General features: G+C 37.0%; 1 long non-coding RNA gene across 1 annotated transcript; it reads left to right on the plus strand.

Moving 5' to 3' along the window:
- The first annotated feature begins 304 nt into the window (after positions 1-304).
- Positions 305-9,137, plus strand: LOC124163582. The gene is made up of 3 exons (XR_006865809.1): positions 305-387; positions 8,790-8,877; positions 9,040-9,137. It is a non-coding gene; the product is annotated as an uncharacterized LOC124163582 (long non-coding RNA).
- Positions 9,138-24,216: the final 15,079 nt, after the last annotated feature.

The following is a 24,216-nucleotide window of genomic DNA, read 5'->3' on the forward strand; positions in this document are numbered from 1 at the left end:
TACCAACCACCAGATCGCCAGTTGACTTTGTACATTAATCTTGTATTATGGTTACTGCTTAAGTAACCTGGGGAAGTTCTTCAGGAAGATTTTCCTACATTCACTGCTTTTAAGTTTCTCGCAATTGCAGTATCATTATTAGGCCTGAATAGCACGCTCTATCGTGACGCGTAAAAAAAATTGAAACACGCGCCGAGATGTGCATTCAAACTTCGCGGCAGCATTGGACCACTGGCATAGATGGCACTGATGTATCAAAACCTATACGCATTATCCTTATGGGTATGTCGCCCCCTTGGCAGCGCCACCCGCGCCACCTCCGTGCACACCGGTGCACACTGATCCAGACAAGAGGCTGCAAGAGGAATCGTTCCGAATGGAGGCTTGGTATACATCATGATTAATACATTACACATAATGTATTACATATAATGTATTCTCCATGGTATACATGTGGATGTACATCCAAATTCAAGATGGCCGAAAGCGAAATATTATTAAAAAATGTAAACAAAGGCGAGTTCTAAGGCTAGAGGCCCAGAGAAAAGTAGAAATCAATTGGAAACCGTTATTATACTAATATTTGATGTACAATTAGGCCCCGGGAGTGATTTTGGTTTCAGATCGTTTGGGTTAACATTTTCGGAGTACATCTTCATGTCGGTATTTATTGGCCTTTTACATTAAAATGTGACTAGAATCTGTCTCAGAATCATACATTGGTTTGTTTTTGATGTTAGCTAACTATGTGTAAACATGATTGAGGAATATATCAGTATAAATATTTCATGAGAACTTGGGGTAACATTTCTGATGTACATTTTGCTTATGAGGCATTTATATGTATTTTCATCATTGTGGGGTAAAAAATGAATATTGATTAATAAATAGGTTAACATATCGTGTTATTATACAACTAGGATGCTTATTTGAAGCAAATTAAAGGAATGGGAGTTATTTTGGTTTCAGAAAGTTTGGGTTAACATTTTCGGTGTACATCTTCATGTCGGTATTTATTGGCCTTTTACATTAAAGTGTGACTAGAATCTTTCTCAGAATCATACAGTAGTTTGTTTTTTATGTTAGCTAAGTATGTGTGAAAATGATTGAGGAATATATCAGTGTAAATATTTGATGAGAACTTGGGGTAACATTTCTGATGTACATTTTGCTTATGAAGCATTTTTACGTATTTTTATCATTGTAGGGTAAAAAATTAATTGTGAATAATAAATAGGTTAACATATCGTGTTATTATACAACTAGGATGCTTATTTGAAGCAAATAAAGGCAATGGGAGTTATTTTGGTTTTCAGAAAGTTTGGGTTAACATTTTCGGTGTACGTCTTCATGTCGGTATTTATTGGCCTTTTACATTAAATTGTGACTAGAATCTGTCTCAGACTCATACAGTGGTTTGTTTTTGATGTTAGCTAACTATGTGTAAACATGATTGAGGAATATATCAGTGTAAATATTTGATGAGAACTTGGGGTAACATTTCTGATGTACATTTTGCTTATGAGGCATTTATATGTATTTTCATCATTGTGGGGTAAAAAATTAATAGTGAATAATAAAAAGGGTTAACATATCGTGTTATTATACAACTAGGATGCTTATTTGAAGCAAATTAAGGCAATGGGAGTCATTTTGGTTTCAGAAAGTTTTGGTTAACATTTTCGGTGTACATCTTCATGTCGGTATTTATTGGCCTTTTACATTAAATTGTGACTAGAATCTTTCTCAGAATCATACAGTAGTTTGTTTTTTGATGTTAGCTAAGTATGTGTGAAAATGATTGAGGAATATATCAGTGTAAATATTTGATGAGAACTTGGGGTACCATTTCTGATGTACATTTTGCTTACGAGGCATTTATGTTCATTTTCGTCATTGTGGGGTAAAAAAATTAATAGTGAATAATAAAAAGGGTTAACATATCGTGTTATTATACAACTAGGATGCTTATTTGAAGCAAATTAAGGCAATGGGAGTTATTTTGGGTAATTATGCATTTTCCGGGCTCCCGACTTTTTGCGATTTTTTTTCGTCCAATACATTCATAACAGTGTCCTGATTACGAAAATGATAATTTTTTGTGGCGGAAAAGCCGGGAAATCACCTAAAAAGCGAAAAAATCGGAGAGAAAAAATTCCAAATAAAGTGGTCATTTGAGTACTCAAAATGTTTGTAATATTATAGCAAACACATTCGTTCAAATATTTTTTAAATCGAATGTAAAATAAGCTCATTACCACGTTTTACAAGCTGGAACTACTTTCTGGTACTGCACCGCGCGCAGCGATTCCTCGCGTACACCGCGAAATGCGAATAAGCCGAGGTGGGTTTGGGTTGGATCAGGGCAAGGTTTTCACGTAGAAATCACCGTATTTCGGACTTGTATCACTTTCCGGGCACATTTACGGGCTGGTCAACTAGAAAAAAATATCCCTCGAGCTGGTCCAATACATAACAAAGTGGGAGGTAGAAGTGGGTAAATCACTTTCCGGGCACATTTACGGGCTGGTCAACTAGAAAAAAATATCCCTCGAGCTGGTCCAATACATAACAAAGTGGGAGGTAGAAGTGGGTAAATCACTTTCCGGGCACATTTACGGGCTGGTCAACTAGAAAAAAATATCCCTCGAGCTGGTCCAATACATAACAAAGTGGGAGGTAGAAGTGGGTAAATCACTTTCCGGGCACATGTACGGGCTGGTCAACTAGAAAAAAATATCCCTCGAGCTGGTCCAATACATAACGAAGTGGGAGGTAGAAGTGGGTATCGTATTTCGCGGTGTAATAGAGGAATCGCTGCGCGCGGTACGTTACCAAAAAATAGTTCCGGCTTGTAAAACGTGGTAATGAGCTTATTTTACATTCGATTTAAAAAAAATTTGCACGAATGTGTTTGCTATAATATTACAAACATTTTGAGTACTCAAATGACCACTTTATTTGGAATTTTTTCTCTCCGATTTTTTCGCTTTTTAGGTAATTTCCCGGCTTTTCCGCCACAAAAAATTATCATTTTCGTAATCAGGACACTGTTATGAATGTATTGGACGAAAAAAAATTGCAAAAAGTCGGGAGCCCGGAAAATGCATAAATACCTTATTTTGGTTTCAGAAAGTTTGGGTTAACATTTTCGGTGTACATCTTCATGTCGGTATTTATTGGCCTTTTACATTAAAGTGTTGTGGTATAAACATACTATGTTGTTGATCTTAATTTTAATAATTGTATTTGTCGTGGCAACACTTAAGTTGTTTACTTAAACTGTGTTATTCTTGCTGAATAAAACCTTGATTAGGTTTTTACTGAAACTGATATTTTACTACAATTTATTCAGCAAGAATTCTTTAGTAAGATGGAACAGCTTTTAAAGCCAGAAAGATTTGATACTGACCCTTCACATGTGGGTGCTGAATCGAAGTGGAAACACTGGAAAAGAACATTTGCTAATTTCCTGGGCCAAGTGAACAAGGTTTCAGAAGATGGTAAACTGCAATTACTCTGCAATTATGTATCTGCTAACGTCTTTCGGTATATTAGTGACTCAGAAAACTACTCAGATGCCATCAAAATACTAGATTCATTATATATCACAAAACGAAATGAAATATTTGCAAGACACTGCCTAGCATCTAGAACTCAGCAGACGGGTGAATCAGTCGATGAATATCTCCAGGTATTAAAACAAATGAGCAAAGATTGTGAATTTCAAGCAGTAACAGCTGATAAATATAAAGATGAGTACATAAGGGATTCTTTCATACGAGGCCTCAAGAGCTCTCGTATTCGAGAAAGATTACTGGAAAACACCAACGTCACATTAGAGAAGGCCCATGACCAGGCTAGGTCACTTGAGCTGGCTGAGCTACATTCAGCGTCTTATCTGAATACAGCAGATTCAACTCCTGTTGCTGCTGCTGACCATAGAGAAGATAGCCCTGAAGATACTACAACAACATCAGCTGCTTTGGTACGATCTGAAAAATGTTTCTTTTGTGGTAACAAACGGCACCCAAGGGACTCTTGCCCAGCAAAGGATATTATCTGTAGAGGTTGCGGAAAAAAAGGACATTACCAAAAAGTATGTAAATCAAGATTTAAACATTCATCTACAAATTCAACAGCTTCTACGTCGTTTTTGGCTTCTGCAGTAACAGCACCTCTATGCCTTCAAAAATCCATGACTAAGGTATTGATCAATGGAGTGGAACTAAATGCACTTATCGATACTGGAAGTTCTCTTAGTTTCTTGAATGAACGTTTTGTGGAGAGATGCGGAATAGTCGTTAAGCCTTACTCCGGTAAGATAACCATGGCTAATTCTTCTTTGAGTTCTGATGTTACTGGATGTGGTACGCTGACCTTGAAGATTCAGACCTATACATATGCAAATATTAAGGTGTTAATCATGAAAAATCTGTGTGCTGACTTCCTGATTGGGCACGATCTTCTGAAGAGTCACTCATCTGTAGAAATAGAATTCCATGGAGAACAAACACCTCTTAAAATCTGCTCACTAGCTACTGCTCGAGTTCCAGCAGCATCGCTATTTGCCAATCTCACACCAGACTGCAAACCCGTCATAACTAAGTCAAGACGTCACACAGAATCCGACAAAATATTCATCGCTGCTGAAGTGGAAAAATTGCTCAAAGAAGGTGTAATAGAACCTAGTAACTCACCATGGCGTGCTCAAGTTTTTGTAGTTAAGGGAGAAAATCATAAACCTAGGATGGTAGTTGACTACTCACAAACTATTAATAAATTTACAATGCTTGATGCCTACCCTCTCCCAAGAATAGAGGAGTTGGTACGGAATGTATCACAATACAAGATATTCAGCACCATTGACCTCAAGAGTGCCTATCACCAAGTACCTATTCTAGAATCAGATAAGCCATATACTGCTTTTGAAGCTGCTGGAAAACTTTACCAGTTCCGCAGAATTCCTTTCGGGGTAACTAACGGTGTCCCAGCTTTCCAGAGAAACATTGACAGAATTATCAAGGAAGAAAAGCTCAAAGGTACTTTTCCTTATCTAGATGATGTAACAGTTTGCGGCCATGACCAACAGGAACATGACCAAAATTTGGAAAGATTTTTAGGTGCAGTAGAAAAGTATAATCTGACATTAAACCAAGATAAATGTAAATATTCAACTAAATCTGTGAAAATATTAGGATATCTGATCGAAGATAGAGTTATAAAGCCTGATCCGGATAGGCTTGCACCTTTGATGAACCTACCTGTCCCAAATGACATGCCAGCCCTTCAGAGAACCTTAGGTATGTTTGCTCACTATTGCCGATGGATTCCCAAATTTTCAGAGAAGATTCGCCCTTTTCTGGTAAAAGGACCATTCCCGCTGTCTGAAGAAGCTGTGACAACATTCAATTCACTCAAGAAAGATGTAGCAGAGGCATCACTCTCTGCAATAGAAGAAAATACACCTTTTCGAGTAGAAACTGACGCTTCAGAGTTTGCCATTGGGGCCACCCTGAGTCAAGCCGAACGTCCCATTGCCTTTTTCTCTAGGACACTTAATGCAGCTGAGCAAAGACATTCCTCTGTTGAGAAGGAAGCTTATGCTATTGTGGAATCACTGAGGAACTGGAGACACTACCTTATCGGAAGACATTTTGAGGTCATCACTGACCAGAGGTCTGTTGCCTTCATGTTTGATCAGTATCACTCAAGTAAAATAAAGAATGAGAAAATTATGAGATGGCGACTTGAATTAGCTAATTACAAATTCGATATCATTTACCGACCAGGCAACCAAAACACAACTGCAGACACAATGTCGAGGATTACAGCAAGTACCTACTTAGAGGGAAGAATGAACCTCAAAGAACTACATGATGCTTTATGTCATCCGGGTGTAACAAGAATGCACCACTGGGTTAGAGCTAAAAACCTGCCCTACACACTAGAAGAAATTAAAGGAGTGATTAATTCTTGCACCTGCTGCAATGAATTAAAACCTCGATTCTGTAGAAATGAAGGGCAGCTTATAAAGGCAACTTCTCCATTTGAGAGATTAAGCTTAGACTTCAAAGGACCCTTACCTAGCTCATCCAAGAACCGTTTTCTACTGACTATTGTTGATGAATATTCAAGGTTCCCTTTTGCATTTCCTTGTACAGATATTTCGGCATCTACTGTTGTGAGAGTATTGACTATGGTGTTTTCGCTCTTTGGTACACCAGCTTATATACATTCCGACAGAGGAGCTTCGTTCATGTCACATGAACTGAAATCATTTCTCACCTCCTTAGGCGTTGCTACAAGTAGAACTACTGCCTACAGCCCCCAAGGAAATGGTCAGGTCGAAAGATACAATGGAATAATATGGAAGACTGTACTTTTGACCTTAAAGTCAAAAGGGTTAAAGACAGAACAATGGGAAGAAGTGCTTCAGTCAGCACTTCACTCTATTAGATCACTGTTGTGCACCTCAACAAATGCTACCCCACATGAACGTATGTTCACTCATCCCAGAAGATCTTTCAATGGTCGCTCCTTGCCTACATGGTTAACTAAACCAGGTCAAGTTTTAATGAAAAACCATTTGCGGCACAGCAAGTATGACCCGATTGTTCAGGAAGTCGAATTAATAGAGGCAAATCCAGACTATGCATATGTAAAGCTTCCCAATGGGCAAGAATCAAGTGTTTCCATTAGACATTTGGCTCCAAGAGGGGACTTCCCAGTCAAGCTTGACGGACCTCCCTTGAGCCCATCTATTGACTCCGGAGAACTGACATCACAAAACTCCTCATGCGATGAAGAGACAGGGCAAGATAAGGGCATACCTAATTCGAGTAAGAGTGTCTCTGAACAACCCAAGAGTCCATCTCCACAGAAAGGTTCTCCACGTGGACGGCAGCGAAGGCTACCAGCCTATCTAAATGACTACATCAGATACTAATCGATTTTTAGTGGGGGTGAATGTGGTATAAACATACTATGTTGTTGATCTTAATTTTAATAATTGTATTTGTCGTGGCAACACTTAAGTTGTTTACTTAAACTGTGTTATTCTTGCTGAATAAAACCTTGATTAGGTTTTTACTGAAACTGATATTTTACTACAAGTGTGACTAGAATCTGTCTCTGAATCATGCAGTGGTTTGTTTTTTGATGTTAGCTAACTATGTGTGAAAATGATTGAGGAATATATCAGTGTAAATATTTGATGAGAACTTGGGGTACCATTTCTGATGTACATTTTGCTTACGAGGCATTTATGTTCATTTTCGTCATTGTGGGGTAAAAAAATTAATAGTGAATAATAAAAAGGGTTAACATATCGTGTTATTATACAACTAGGATGCTTATTTGAAGCAAATAAAGGCAATGGGAGTTATTTTGGTTTCAGAAAGTTTGGGTTAACATTTTCGGTGTACATCTTCATGTTGGTATTTATTGGCCTTTTGCATTAAATTGTGACTAGAATCTGTCTCAGAATCATACAGTGGTTTGTTTTTTATGTTAGCTAACTATGTGTAAACATGATTGAGGAATATATCAGTGTAAATATTTGATGAGAACTTGGGGTAACATTTCTGATGTACATTTTGCTTATGAGGCATTTATATGTATTTTCATCATTGTGGGGTAAAAAATTAATAGTGAATAATAAAAAGGGTTAACATATCGTGTTATTATACAACTAGGATGCTTATTTGAAGCAAATTAAAGGAATGGGAGTTATTTTGGTTTCAGAAAGTTTGGGTTAACATTTTCGGTGTACATCTTCATGTTGGTATTAATTGGCCTTTTACATTAAAGTGTGACTAGAATCTTTCTCAGAATCATACAGTAGTTTGTTTTTTGATGTTAGCTAAGTATATGTGAAAATGATTGAGGAATATATCAGTGTAAATATTTGATGAGAACTTGGGGTACCATTTCTGATGTACATTTTGCTTACGAGGCATTTATGTTCATTTTCGTCATTGTGGGGTAAAAAAATTAATAGTGAATAATAAATAGGTTAAAATATCGTGTTATTATACAACTAGGATGCTTATTTGAAGCAAATTAAAGCAATGGGAGTTATTTTGGTCTCGGAAAGTTTGGGTTAACTTTTTCGGTGTAGTACATCCTTATGTCTGTATTTATTGGCATTTTACATCATTTAATGACTAGAATATGTTTAAAAATGTTAAAGGGGTTTGGTTTTGATGTCATATAACTATGGCCAAACATGTTTGAGGAATATATCAATGTATATATTTGATGTGAACTTGTGGTAGCATTTCTGATGATCATTTGCTTACGTGGCATTTATCTCTATTTTCATCATTGTGGGGTAAACATTCAAAAGTGAATAATAAATAGGTGAAAATATCTTTGCATATTACAATTTCAATGCTGATTTGATGTGAATTAAAGGAATGGGAGTTATTTTGGTTTCAGAAAGTTTGGGTTAACATTTTTGGTGTACGTCTTTATGTCGCTATATTTTGGTATTTTACATCATTTAATGACTAGAATATGTCTCAAAATAGGTAGCATTTCTTGTTATATTATCGGTGGAATGCATATTTGAACCAAAATTAATATTTTAATATCTTGCTCTCCAAAACTTAGGCAAAAAATAACCATAGATAAAACTGGTGTATGTAAAATAATAAACTTTTACATCTTGAATGAAAATTGTTTACAACTATATTTATGATAATATATCTGAACCAATAAATCATTCTTTCTAACTTTTGTCAATACAAATGTTTTTTTTTTTTTAATTTTCACTACCTTTTCAGTATTGGCTGAACTTTTGTGATAGCAAGGACTCCATACCAATGTAAAGTACTCAATTGCATATCTGTCTATGGGGACATTTAGGAAAAGGTAACTGTGAATTTTGTTGTAATCTTCACAATGCTTTCATATGAAACAAAGGGGCTCGAATATTTATTTCCTTACCATTGAATCAATATCCATATCTAATGTTAATTTGTAGTCCAACAGTACACCTGCCCTATTTTAGTGGAACTTATGTTATGTTTTCAGGTAATTAGTATACATATTTTAAAAAATGAGTTTCCATTTACAAAGGGCAAGTACCCTACATTTAATGATGTTTTGCTGCAATAAATTATTCCTGTACTACGAAGCAAAAATTGCTGAAGGTCAATGACATGTAGCACTACTACTGACACTGCAGTATGTTAATCAATGGAATGGATAATTTTAAAGTCAACAGTTGAGATGGAGTGCTTTATCAGATTTAAAGACCATTCGCCATTAATGGACTCCATGGAAAATCCATGGTAATTATCATTCACAAACAGTAGTGAAGGAAGCGTTCCAAGGGGGGAACCCTGTGGAAAAGCTGGTATTGCATGTGATGGTGATAGTACTGCATTCTGGATTTTATTTGATAGTTCTCTCTTTGACGTATAGCATGGGACGGAATATTCCATTGGCTTTCAGTTTTGCTGCTGATAGAAAATGATATACTTTTTTAAATGTATTTGGAAAAATCACAATACACTCTATCTACCTGAAAATGATCAGGCAGAGCTGTAGCTACAAAGTGCTGAAAAAGCAAAAAGGTTTGTAGTAATTGAAATACCACACTTAAATCCTTGCTTTAAATCAGTAACTAGGTTTTCAAATACTGACTGAATGATGGTGGTCTATAATCACTAAAGTCTGCTTTACATGGGGCACATAATTGCTCAGGTTAGAACTGCATTAATTTAAGATATGGCGTAAAATTGTGAGAACGTAAGCTTGGGATTAGAACAGGGGCTATTTTGCCATCCTGCGTCCTAGCAATTCTCTGCTTTACAAACACAATTTTGACTGTACCTTTGTGCATGATTGTGCAGTGACGAGCCCCTTTTTCATTTTTTTAATAGTGTTAACCTTTTTACACACAGGTATCATAATCGCTTTTTTGGAGGAGATAGGAATTATACCAGTATCTAGAGACTTGTTAAAGATAATATGAAGAGCTATTTTAAATTTTTTTGTTAACAAGTAGGGACACACCATTCAACTGCATTCTTGAAGGAATAATTATACTTTTCTAATGAGTTAAATGCAATGGCATAGCCAGGAAGAGGCTCGTGCTCCCCCCCAAAACGCATTAGTTTTAGCAGAAAATATTAACCTATAAAACAGATGCATTCTATTCTATTCCACCAATACCAGAAGCAAAACTAATATTGACTATTATTTTTGTGAAGCAAAATAGCATACAATGTCAATTTTACAGATAAAAATGTTCACATTTTCCCCAGAGGATTCCACCACTATAACCCCAACACCATCCTAGCTCAGGTGTGCAGCTAGGAATTAAGCAAGGGGAGGTTTTAGGTGCAACTAACACTGGGGGATCTGAGGGTATGGCATACCCGCCAGGGTAAGTGGCAGGTGAGGGTGCCCTCCCTGAGAAAGTTTTTCAGATAAATGGCGAGTTTGTTGGCTTTCAGAGGGATATTTTATTAATCCTTACACTCTTCTGTTAGTAATATTAATGCAATTAAGTAAAATGGTTTAAATTAAAAAATTTCTCTGAAATCTGGGGGGGTTATCCCCAAAAATCTGGGGGGGTTATCGCTGCACCAATCCTAGTTACACCCCTGGTAACATGAGGCCAAAAGAATTACCAAACGGTCTAATAATCACGTATCTCTTGCGGAGGTGATTGAATTTTATGTACTCAGTCCGATCACCATTTATTAAAGGTTTAACGGTAAATTTTATTTTGAGTGATCCAAATTTTGAGAGCAGGGAAGAAACATTTAGGAAAATTAATCTTACTAAAGAAATGTACAGGAGACAAAATGCAAACAGCACCTTAAGTACTGCATAAAAACTATTTGCAGCATCATAGCGATTTTGGTTCCATAAAATCTCATACCAGTTAATATAACTGAAATAATAAATCAAACCACTAAAAAGATCAGTTTTGAAAGTCATACAACAATGTGATAAATACCACAGCCTTAATGGCAAATATTTTCCTCTTACACTGACATCTTTGATAGATTACTGCGCTTCCATGTGCTTTTAGGGGTTCCAGTCTTCTTCTGGGCAAACTTATTTGTATTGTTGGTGTATGAAGTCATTTTCTTTTTATGCATGGGCTAATCATTCGCGTGTACTGACTAAACTTCAAGTGGTACCCATTTAAATACAATGGGTGCCAAAAATTTAAATATGAATTCACTTAGTATGAAAGAGGTGGTTTAGGGGCCTATTACGAACGAGCGGGCGGTACGCTACCGCCGGGCGGAGTTTTCGTTCGGTATACGGTATCATACCATCCCTTGCGATTACGAATGGGACAGTCGGCAAGTCACCGCCGGGCGGAGAGTACGTTTCCTTTTTTGTGTGTTTTTTTGACTTTATTCCAGATTTCCTTTTGTCTAGATTGCCGTCTGCAATTCCTTTAGAAAAATTAGTCGAAGTATTTTTCAAGAAATTTGCATATAATTATGTGATATTTTAGTTTATAAATGAATGGGAAAAATATTTTGAAAAATTTTTGCTAAAAAAGTGCTTTTATTTATTAGAAGTTACCCAAATACGTTAAAATACCCTCAAATTTGAATTTATACTTGGGAAAATCAAAAATGTAAAAGTGCGGCAAAAACCCCGCTAGCGTGCACTGGCGCTATACTTGCAGGCGCGTGCACCTAAGGGTTAAGATACCTGTGTTTCAAACCGGCCGCATTTGAGATAGGTGTTGTTAAAACTTAACCATCGATATACATTTGTGGCTTGAAAAATTTTAGCTTTGAAGTTCTGGTTTTATCATAAATGTTTTATTATTTTGTTTTAATGTTTTATATGTAGGTACAAGAAAACTTGGATTCGTATGTGACTGACACTTTGTTTGGTGGTGACAAAGGAGCTAGTCGACTGCCTGGCCTTGTGGAAGCTGTTAGAAGTATGTATAATCCAAGGCTTTGCCACTTTTTAAAGGATATGAAATCTTCATAGATTCTCTCTTAAATGTAATACGGGAAATGCTCTTTGACAAAAAAGACTTAAATTGATGCAAAGTATTTTATAAATGCAATCATTGAACATAACATGGCAATGGGACACAACTTTATTTTACAGAGGTTGAAAATTATTGTTTGGCTTAAAATTTGTTTCAAAAATCAGTTGTAGAGTATATGTATAAGTTGAAAATTCATGCTTCTTAGATACATAGCAATGATAGATGCATTATTTAAAAAAATATGATTTACGGCTCCGATAAATGTTTAACTGTAGTTGAGTGTATGTTATGATACCCATTTTTTATATGATTGAGAGAAAATCAATTTTTCATGAGGTTATTTATACATTGAAACTTTGAATTTATTTATGTTGAATTTGCAAAATGTGTGTATTCAGCCAGTGGGCTGTAATATATGTATGTAATGTGTAGCAGAAATATTGACAGCACAATATTTTCAACTGTGTCTAATGCCTATTCAGTTCCCATAAAGCTTTCCATCAGCCTCTTATCATTATCCATAAATTTTAATTACTGTATTTTTCCAAATATAGTCCCCCCCCGAATTTTGAGGCTTCAGTTTTGGGAAAAAATAAGAAAAAAGGCATAGGAATACAGTCCCCCCCTTTACTTTGACCACAGGCATTTTTGAAAAAAAAAGGGGGGGACTATAATCAGATACATATATACGGTATTGAATGCCATTATCATGCTTTATTTTTGTGGCTGTTGTCTTAAGCCCTATATTTTTCTCATCATCATCACTGGTCAACAATCCTAGGATTGGTTTGACGCAGCTCTCCACTCAGTTCTCCTATCAGCTAATCTTTTCACTCCTACGTATTTCTTCTCTTTCACATCTCTCTTTACTTGTTCCATATATTTTGTTCGAGGTCTTCCTTTTCCATTCTTGCCTTCCACCTGTCCTTCGACGATTGTCTTCATCAGGCCATCATGTCTCAAGATGTGGCCTATAAGGTTGTTCCGTCTTCTTGTTAAGGTTTTCATGAGGCTTCTCTTCTCTCCTACCCTTCTTAGGACTTCCTCGTTACTAACTCGGTCGATCCATTTGATTTTCATCATTCTTCTGTAGCACCACATTTCAAAGGCCTCTATCCTTGCTTTCTCCGCTGTGGTCATTGTCCATGCCTCACTTCCGTATAGGAGCATACTCCAGATGTAGGTTCTTATAAATTGTTTCTTTACATCCATATTTAAGTTTCCCGCTGTAAGCAGGTCTCTCTTTTGGTGGAATGCTCTCTTCGCCTGGGCTATTCTGCTGATAATTTCTTTCTTGCTTCTCCCGTCACTAGTTATCTTGCTTCCCAAATAACAGAATTCATCCACTTCTGTCAGTTTTTGCCTCCCTATTTTAATGTTGGTCTTGACTTCTTCTCTTCTGCTGCATACTAAGATCTTGGTTTTCTTCGTGCTTATTTTCAGTTGATACCTACTCCTTACCCTACCCATATTAACCAGAATATTTTTCAAATCCTTCTCTGTTTCTGCTATAACGGCTATGTCATCGGCAATTCTTAGCATGCTTATTTTTTCTCCATGGATATTCACTCCCAATGCCTTTTCTTTGATTTCCTTAACCCTAGGAAGACTGAAAAAAAATTATCGCGTAGTGGCCTGACTGGGTCCAATGGACCCTCAAACATTTTTTCCACAATATTACTAGTTTATGATGAATTTAGGCTAAGTTTGGTGATGGTTTCCATCTTATTTACTTCCCCAACATATTTCTTCACCTCTTTATTATTATTTAGTTATTTTGTTGGAAGACATTACTGCAGCGAAGCATAATATTATTCCTTCTACCAGAAATATCACTCCACTTTTACCATTTTCATGTAAGTTCATTAGCACAATTACATTTACACAAATTACAACATGGATTATTTGTCAATGATAAATAAGTCATGGAACAAATTAAATGAAACAAATGTATGATGCATTTACAAATGTTATTAAAAAGTGTTATGCTACTACAAGCACTGATTGCATAGAATTTCTGAATGCTCTTGGCATATTTTTTGTGCACATCGTGATGGGGATGCTCATGTATTTCTATCTTTATTGTAGTTTCACTTACGACACTTATTTTCCTTGGTTGCTAAGGTTGTCAAGGACTGTGTCACATTTTCTTTTTCACGATGTAAATTCTTCCTATGTTTGGTTTTATTTTGGATTCCATGAGATTCATGAGATACTACTTTGTTAGGAAACCCTGTAGGCTGTATGGCATTTACAGACGTGAGCTCGGGTGGAATCCCTCGTTTATTTTACCTCATGATCTCTACAATCGCTAAACCTTTGAATAGTAGGCGGTCTACTTTCACATATAATGTTTCTGGCTGATTAGTCCCACAACCATGCCTGTAACTAATATTTTCCCTTCATTGACCTCTTGACTTTTATTAGAGTCTCTGCCTGTGTATACTTGGATATTCCACTTGTATGAATCACTACTACCACTTGCAGCCAAAATTTGAATTTAATTCAAAATTTTAATTCCATACTTTCCTGGTTTTGATGAAACAAACTCTCTAAAGGTACAGCGCCCAGGGAACATCAATAACTGTTCGTCAATTGTCATGCAGAACCTTGGCACGGATGCATATTTCAAATATTCATTTCGCCCATCAAATATCTCTCTAATAGTCTGCAACTTATCTTCGCCTCTGCTTTTCCTCATTCCTGTCGCATTATCAAATCGAATAACCTGCAGTATTATTTTGACTCTATAATACTGTTGAATATTGGTCACCCGTTTAGTTTACTCCAAAGTTGTGAAACATTTTCATTTTTGACTTGTAAAAATGATAATACTAGCAGTCCCAGAGTCTTATTTATTTCAGAGTCATTTTCTTCATTCTGCAAAGCTTGAAAAACTGTGCGTCTTTGGTGGTCTATTTTCTAACAACATCAAAGATTTTTGGACGCAAAATTAGCAAAAGAGCAGAAGACTGAATAAAAATTCCGCACGGCACACAGGATATGACGCAAAATATTATGCCTTCGCATTCTACCCTTTTTAGTGCAATGAGGTTTTGTTTATCACACCTATTTCAGATTGCATGAAATAAAAAATTTATCCCGATAGGAATTCCCCATTTTCGTATTTTTATCATCTTCTCAGCAAGATGAAGAAAAAATCGCCCAAGGTTCAGTTCCTCTCCATTCTTTTTCAACATTTTAGGCTTCACCTCCACCGGAGTCACCACTACCCTCTTCCTGTCAGCGCTGTATGATTAGATGCCTAACATGTCCTTCTACAATCTTTAGATGAATGCAATCTAAATGTGTGTCACTATAAGCAAGCCTGTGAATAAAGTGACAATGAAATTTATCAATTTTTTCTTCCACACTTTACTTAGATATGAATGGAATATAACATTGTTTGTGCTACTCCTTTGTTGTGAATTGAGGAAAAAATTAGCGAAGCACTGTCTCATATTATGTTTCTGATATCATCAAGCAATTCTAAGAGCTCAATCATTTTACTAGAATAGCTAATTTTTACAATAATTATAAACAATGCTTTTTATTATTACCTCAAAAATATCTTGATAGTTATTTTGACTGTAATATCCAAAGGGCGATGCCGATTTCTTAGTTCCTCAACTACACAGTGTATCAATTGTCACTCTATGAATTCAGTCACATCAATACCACATAACACAAAATTTGGTACCACTAAACATCCTGTAAAGATAGGAATAATGAAATTGCTGTATATCATAGTAGATGAAAATCATTCTTCATCTAACTAATCCATCTGAAGAGTAAACGATTTCGTAAATGTGGTAGATACTGAAATAGTACATTAGAATGAAAGATTATCATCTTTTATATAATCCGTAGAGGTTTTTACTTACCATGTACGGTATCAAAATGTAATTATGGAGTTAAAATTCTTCAATGTCTTCAGTTAGATAGTTGGAATAAAAGCAAATGTCGGCAGGCAGCAAGACCACTCCAGCTTGCGAGCGTAACTTCTGACTGACCACCATGAAAGCACCTCAGATGCTAGATGCTAGAGCAGTCTCACATATAAAGCTGACAGATTATGGGACTGAATGTAGATAATTTACACTGTCTATGCGTCAAACCAGAGTAAGTTGCAAAAACTACCCATTACGAAACGATGTGGATACATGTTTGTGACCGTATCACTCTAAATGTGACATTGTAAGAGCATATGAAAGGCTTCAAGCAAATCCATAAAAATTGCCCACTAATTGGTTATAAGTATCGCCTACGACTTTGTTTATAACTACATAAACATTGAATCTCCCAAAACTACAAAGTAAATAAGAAAATTGCTGACAAGTTGAAATGAATTACCCATAGCATTGAAAATAGTCGACTGGGTCCAATGGACCCAGTCCGTCCACTATGTAACTTTGTAGTATACTATAAAATGTAATGAGCCCATTTTCGTTATTTCTTGCTATGTTTTAGAGGACATACATTTAGGAAAACTCACGGCGTCAAAATCTGTTTCGTGCATTTTTGACATAATTATAAACTTTCAAAACTACCAACTGGGTCCATTGGACCCAGTCCGTCGTTCTAGGGTTAATGGCTTTTTCAATGTAAACGTTGAAAATTACGGGTGACAATGTACAGCCTTGTCGCACTCCTTTCTTAATTCTTGCTTCTTCACAGCTGGGCCCTGATTTTATCACGGCTACTTGGTTTTTGTATAAACTGTGGATGATTCTTCTGTCATTATAAAGAACCCCAATTTCCTTTAGGATTCCAAGCATTGTGCTCCAATCCACGTTATCAAATGCTTTCTCTAAGTCCACAGACGCAACGAATGTTGGCTTGTTCTTTTCCATTCTCTTTTCTATGAGCAGTCTTAGGGCCAATATTGCTTCCCTTGTGCCTTTGTTTTTTCTGAATCCAAATTGGTCCTCATCCAAGTACTCTTCTGCTTTTCGTTCTATTCTTCTATAGATGATCCTCGTCAGTATCTTTGATGCATGTGTAGTAAGGCTTATGGTCCTAAAATCTTCGCACTTCTCCGCTCGTTTCTTCTTAGGAATAGGGATTATAATGTTCCTCTCGAAATCCTTTGGTATCTCACCTGTCGTATACATTTCACTAATGATTTTGTATAGCTGGTTCAACGTCTTCTCTCCTGAATTTTTGATTAGTTCTGCAGGAATGTCATCAATGCCAGACGCTTTATTTATCCTGAGGTCTCTTACAGCCGCATCAAATTCCGATCTTAAAATTGGGGCTCCCATGTCATCGGCATCCACTTCCCTCTCGTTTTCGATAGCATTCGTTCTGAGGCGACTTCCTTTGTACAAATCTTCCAGATATTCCTTCCATCTCTTCCCTTTTTCTTCGTTTTCAATCAATAGTTCTCCGTTTTTGTCCCTAAGGGTATTACATCTTACGCCCCTTTCCTTAAAGTGGTTCCTCACTATCCTATAAGCGGCCTCTACTTTTCCATGTTTAAGATTGTTTTGCACGTCTTCGCAAATGCTTTTCATCCACGTTTCTCTAGCCTTCCGCGCTTTACGACATATTTCGTTCCTTATCCTCTTGTAACGATTCTGTCCTTCCTCTGTTTTTGCAGCCTTGTATTTTCTTCTTGCTTCAATGAGATCTAATACTTCCTGCGTGATCCATGGTTTTTTCATAACGACTCTTCTTTTACCAAGAACTTCCTCAGCTGCCGCCTGCAGACCACTTCTAATGGTTTTCCAACTCTCTTCCATTGGTTTGTTGGTCGGATCCTCCCCTATTTTATTTTCTACAGCCTCTTTAAACGCCAGTTGATGCTGAACCTCCCTCAATTTTTCAACCTGCCATAATATTTTTCTGTGGAAAGTAAATTAGCCAAAAAATTGGTATTTTCAGAGATACGTTCCATGGCCAAGGCAGTTGAGCCACCACCTCGTGACCGCATCAGACCCCTGGAAAAGAAGTTGGAAAGGTGCCGTACTGCAATCAGGGAGGAAGAAGCAAGGTAAACGGCCCTTTTCAGGATTACAGAGTTACCTCTTAGCTGTGAATACCGTAAAACCATGAAAAAGCAGTGAATTTTGTCATAAAATCTTAAAAATCTCTCAAACTTGATTGTAAATCTATGATTGACAGATTAAAAAAAAATCATAATGTTGACTATGTTTCAAGGTAAGGCCCTCGCAGACTTAGTCTACATATTTATCTCCACATTTATATTTGAAGCTCAGTAATTGGTCGGTGCACCATGACGACTCGTTGACCTTTCGCGCCGGGCTCCTTCACGGAAAGTTGGTTTTGCCTGTACGAAGGCTTTGAGCATTTCTTTTTCGCCCTGTACGGAGTTGTTTCTCGGCAAGGAATTGTCCAGGTAGTCGCTTCGTCCACTTAATGACCTTGCCTAGCGAGGTGCCGGACACTTTCCTCAGCAACTGGGCAAATATAATCCTCGACCCTTTTCCCGAAGGCAGCCCATCACAGCGTACTTTTGTGGTCAGCTTATTGTTACTAGTGCGATTTTAATTTTTTTTATTGTTACTATTGCAGCAAGTGTCAGTTCATCTATGTATACCTTTCATTTTGCAATGCCTCTAGAACTTTTAAACGAAGTTCTACGGTTATTTTTATGATTTTCAGCAAAAGGGCATTATATCTTTATAGGACTTTGACTTTCTTGGACAGACGTAACTTCCTCCATGACTGTCAGCACGGATTTCTAAAAGGTAGATCATGCAAAACACAGCTCATGCTCTTTCTTCACGACGTTATAAAATCTGGTGAATCGAAACGACAAGTTAACGCACTATTTCTAGATTTTAAGAAAGCTTTCGACACTGTACCTCACAGCATACTTTTATACAAATTACAGTCATGTGGATTAAACGAAACAGTTGTAAACTGGATACGCGACTTTCTCAGTGATCGTAAACAAAAAGTAGTTCTTGACGGAATTATCTCTGATGTTGTTACAGTTACATCAGGTGTTCCACAAGAAAGCATAATCGGCCCCCTGTTGTTCATTATATACATTAATGATCTTTACTCCCGCATTAGTAGTAAAATACATTCACATATTTGCTGATGATGCTGTCATCTATCGCAAAATTAGTGATCACTCTGACTATGAAATTCTATCATCTGACTTAAACAACGTTCATTTGTGGAGCCAAGAGTGGGGACTCGAACTTAATCTGAGCAAATGCATGGCGGTACATTTCTTGCGGAATTTGTCCAACTCTAACCATGTTTATGCAGTGGATGGGATTAACATAAAGGCAACGGACGAAGTGAAGTACCTGGGAGTTACGATAACCTCGAATCTCACGTGGGGAACACATATAAAGAATATTTGCGGCATAGCCCTGAAGAAATTAGGATTTGTTAAGCATATTGTGGGAAGATTTTCGGATGAGAAAGTTAAAGAAAGGTGCTATTTTGCTCTCGTCCGACCGTACCTTGAATATGCAGCGAGCGTATGGGATCCGGTGCAGAAAGACTTAATCTGCGAACTGAATAAAATACAAAGGAAGGCTGCGCGTTTCGTCAAAAACTGCCACGGGCATACAGACAGTGTTACCCAGATGTTAAGCGAATTAGGCTGGAAGCCGTTGGCTACTCGGAGGCTGCGCGCTAGGCTTAGATTGCCCGAACAATTGATAATGGATATCTTTAAGAGCGACACAGTGAACATAATATTGGAGCCACACTATATTTCCAGGTCCGATAGAAGCGATAAATTAAGAGAGATGTTTTGCCGAACGGATAGATATGGGAATTCGTTTTTCCGCCGAACCATAAAGGACTTTAATAAACGCTAGTCCCAACCTTATTAGAGCACTTCATTTTCTTTTTAGTTGTAAACGGCTGGTGTCCTAACACCCCCTGCCACACGCCTTTTAGGTGGCTTGCGGGGTATTATGTAGATGTAGATATTATAGACCAACAAATACTTTAAAGGGAATGAAATCTTTAAATGTACCTAGCATACTTTTAGGTATTTACGATTTATGATATTAGCATATTTTCTATCCATGATGCCCAAATCCACACTCTCCTCATTCACGTCTGCTTTCCACGAGCATTCTGAAAACACGAGAAGGAAACATTTCGAATTTTTCCTGAAAAATTCATATAAAACTACTTGAATCTTACGAATTTGTAGTTTGAAACGGCTAAATTATATTTATAAAGCAATTTCACTTAGATAAATATAAATTCATATTACGCACGAAATAAGAAAGAGAAGAGAATCATATTTTATTACATTACGAGGGCTTTTATTCATAGGAGTTCAATCGGATATTTCACCAAATTTCACCGCAAATGTACACATAGAATGTGGCTAACAGAGTAACGTATATCTTTAGCTGTAAATCATAACAATATCGCTCCTCTAACATCTAACCTTAGCGTCTCCAAAATTTGTTCTAGATGATGATGAACTCCGTTAATATGAACGTTAGAGTTCCGTTTAAAATTTGGAACCGATCAGCAGAACATCCAGAATGTAATTCTTGGCATTGATTTTCAATAAATGCAACATGTACGTTTTTAGCTCTTCTAACGAATAAACAAATAGGTGACCATGAGCACCTTCCTTGAGTGAGACATCAAGTTGCGGAATGGGCCGAGATAATCCCCACACGGACGATAAGAAAGGGTCGGACCTCTCGTGCCTAGGGACCCTAATGGTGCTTGGGACCCACTTGGCATGCTTGACCGCAAAGCTGTGAAAACACAGCCTTCATCCTTTAGCATCGAAAAATTCAAGCCATGAAAACATGGCTTTCGGCCTTTAGCGTCAGAAAATTCAAGCCGTGGAAACACGGCCTTCGTAGGGAAAAGGTTAAGGCTGTGAATGGAAGACCGGTAACTGAAGTTTTCAAATATGTACCCTGGCAAAAAATCAGACACTTCTTCACTTCCCTGCCACCTTGCTCCCTCTATTTATCCATTCACTACTGTTAGCTGGCCCAGAATTTTGTTAACAATAGGTGACGTCATAACAGATAGGACTTACATTGCTGCATTTTCATTCACGACATCTTTCACGTATGTTAATTTTTCGCTAATGTGCGGCTGGTGATTGTGGCATGGTCAATATTTTTGCCTAAAATGACGAATCAACAGGCCATGACTTTGGCGACATTTAGATTATGAAGACCTGAAAAAAACATGAATTTCATAATTTAGTTGGAGCCTTGTATTTGTTTTTATGATTGGCAAATAAGAATGATTTCAGGAACCTCCTCCCGGAAGTTTATCATGGACTTTTTCAAAGATGAAAAAACTCTGGGAGCTCTAAGGATACTGAATAAATGGTTACAGAAAATCATGTTGCTTGTTTATCAGCTTAATTGTTGCACCTTCGGCTTGCCAACATAAATAAAACGTCGTAGATTTAAAATGGATTGTATTTTAGTTTTTCATATCGTTGTTACAGCTCTTTTGGAATCGTTCGTACATTCATGGAGTAGGCACCGTACTCCGACCGTCGCCCTGTTGTGACGTTTGCTTGTCCCATCGTCCCTTCCAGTCCCTTCACACACTATTGTCTCTTCTCCCTTCCCCTTCTGAGGCACCCATAACAATACAACCCCCTGCCCGGGCACCTTAAATGCGGTCCATCCCCTTCTGGGGTACCACTCAGTCACTCATGTCTCTCCAGGCATCTGTGCGCCATCTTTCGCCCCAAAGACCAACCATTTCATAGCCGTAACATTAATCATAAACAGTGGAACTTGGTTATAACGGCATCGGCTGTAATGTCAACTCGAGTCTAACGTCACATTTTATACAGACCAGCCAAAATTGAACATTTAATGTTGTACGAAAACCCATTTATGTCATCAACAAATATTGCGACGCTCGGGTATAGCGTCAAAAATTGTGCGATTCTTAGGTTGCAAAAGTGGTAGTGTGATTGTATTATTTCCCAAAGTTCATAGAAACCATGTGTAGAAACATCAAAAGCAAAAACAGGTCACAAGCTGGAAGTTGAGCTGGTGACGGGATGCAACTCTTTTGTTTAATTGGTGTCTGGACATATTCCAGTGTACGAGTATATTTCAATAAACAGTGTTGTGTATAGCAGAACATTTGCGTTTTTACTTTGTCCTTTCACTCCGATTTAACGCTGCTTTTTTTATAACGTCACTCGGATATAACGTTAAAAATCTTCTGGTCCCTTTGATGACGTTATAACCAAGTTCCACTTTACGTATGTACCTATTTTATGCTTCAGGGAAAGTAGGGAATATGACATTTATTATCTATTATTATTTAGCTTTATGGCTAGTAATTGAACATAATATATACCTAGGAAATCATCACCAGTTAATATGTGTGAACCAAATAATTTTACCTGTATTTTGCCCTGATGGTACTGGGACTGAGAGAAATTGTTTTTCTGGGGAGGAACATACTAACCAAGTTCCAGTGTATTTAAAGCTATCTTATAAACGTGCTGTAATGCTTATGCCTGCCAATTCTGAAATGTCTTTGAGTACAATTTTCAAAGCACATCAGGCTCTTGCCCTCACAGTTGTTAAAGTGAGGTGTGATTTATTTTATGCATGGTAGATTATTAATGCTCCTGGTGATATGCTGAGCATAGCCTTATTCAGACTTGGATTTTTATTGCTCTTCCAAAATGTGGACTTTTGACATGTATTTCCAAAATGTGGTCTTACATCTTATGAGGCAATTAAACGAAGTTACGCCGCAAACCATTCAAGTGGTCTTACATATTTGAATGTGGAATGGTAGTATGTTAAACAAGTCATAATTGCATCCTAGCCTAGTAGTAGCTGTGTATGTTACATGTTTTGTAGGGTTCTAGACTTATTAATTTGTTAGCACATCATTAATGTGAAAGTCATCCTTTTTGAAGTATGCCAGAACTTCAACTTTGGAAATGCTTTTGATCATTAGTAGGAGTCAGAAATTTTTTTTTATGATTGTAAAACATACCCATTTGTATCATGGAGTCTAGAGGGAAAAACACTGTAGCGGATTCTTCTACTTAGCACAGTATGTATTTGAACGCAAGTAGGATGTTTCAAAATTTTAATGCATTCAAAGTATTTTTGCTTAATATCTCCTTATTCCTTGTCCTACAGATTGAAAAGTAAAGGCCTCATTTTAAATAAGTGAGCATGTATTAAAGTCAATCCATGGGACTTTCTTTTTTCCAGAAAGGGTCGTGGGAAGAAAGGTGAAGATTTTGTAGATGAAGATGATATGTTAAGGGCAGCTGTTGATGAGAGAAGTGGAAGGTTATCGTGATCTGCTGAAATCCTGAAGAAGATTGTCTCTGATGTGCCTATGAACTTGGCTGTAGCCAATTATCTTACAACTTCATGAGAAATAATGCACTCAATACTGTTATTCCTTTTTTCTAGGAAGGATAATGTGCGTAATTGAGACTGAAAATGTGTATTTCTATACATTTTTTATGGTAATGTTTCATGGGTGGGATCATCTTTGGACGAGTCTTGAAAAATGTTCACTGCACAGTGCCATAGAAGATGAAAAATAGGATTTTTTCACTATGGTTTATGCTGAGCTGGATCAAACTCTTCATAATGATTCTGCCTATGCCTGTATTTATTGAGATGAATAGAACTTATCTGAAAAGTATCCATTTGGTTTCATTGAAAATCTTCGTGAAAGTTACACATTACGTACATAATTCAGCCCTCTCCCTCCTGTGTCCTTACCTTACCAAGTATTTAATGTACCTATTTAAGATTGTTTGAGGAGAGTTAGGAATTTTTTTCACTGATTGATTGGCTGCTTTAATTGTTGAAATTTCTACCCCTGATGCTGCTTAAAACAAAGATACAAAAATTGAGTGGAAAAAATTTTGCTGTTCGTGTCAATTATTTTAGATTGTTTTGGGATAAATTTTCATTTACTCTGCAATCACTGGGTGCTTGAAAAGTTGAAATGTATTCTTTCGACCAATGTAAAAATTAGAGATATAAAGAACACTATGAGAAATTTTTTTATTTCTCATCTGTTCATATTTTAGGTGGTTTTGGGACTGCATGTTTGGAATTTATTCACTGAATGTCTAGCTGCTTGAAAAATTGAATAACTATTTCTCCTCATAAACAAGGGCATACCCAGGATCATAACAAGGGGGGGCAAGCCAAGTTCTGACATTTGAAAAAATAGTTTTATTTTTCTTACATATCTTATACTAATACATATCATTTTTTGTGGTTTTAAAG

This window comes from Ischnura elegans, chromosome 8, assembly GCF_921293095.1.
Source record: "Ischnura elegans chromosome 8, ioIscEleg1.1, whole genome shotgun sequence".
Taxonomy (NCBI): domain Eukaryota; kingdom Metazoa; phylum Arthropoda; class Insecta; order Odonata; family Coenagrionidae; genus Ischnura; species Ischnura elegans.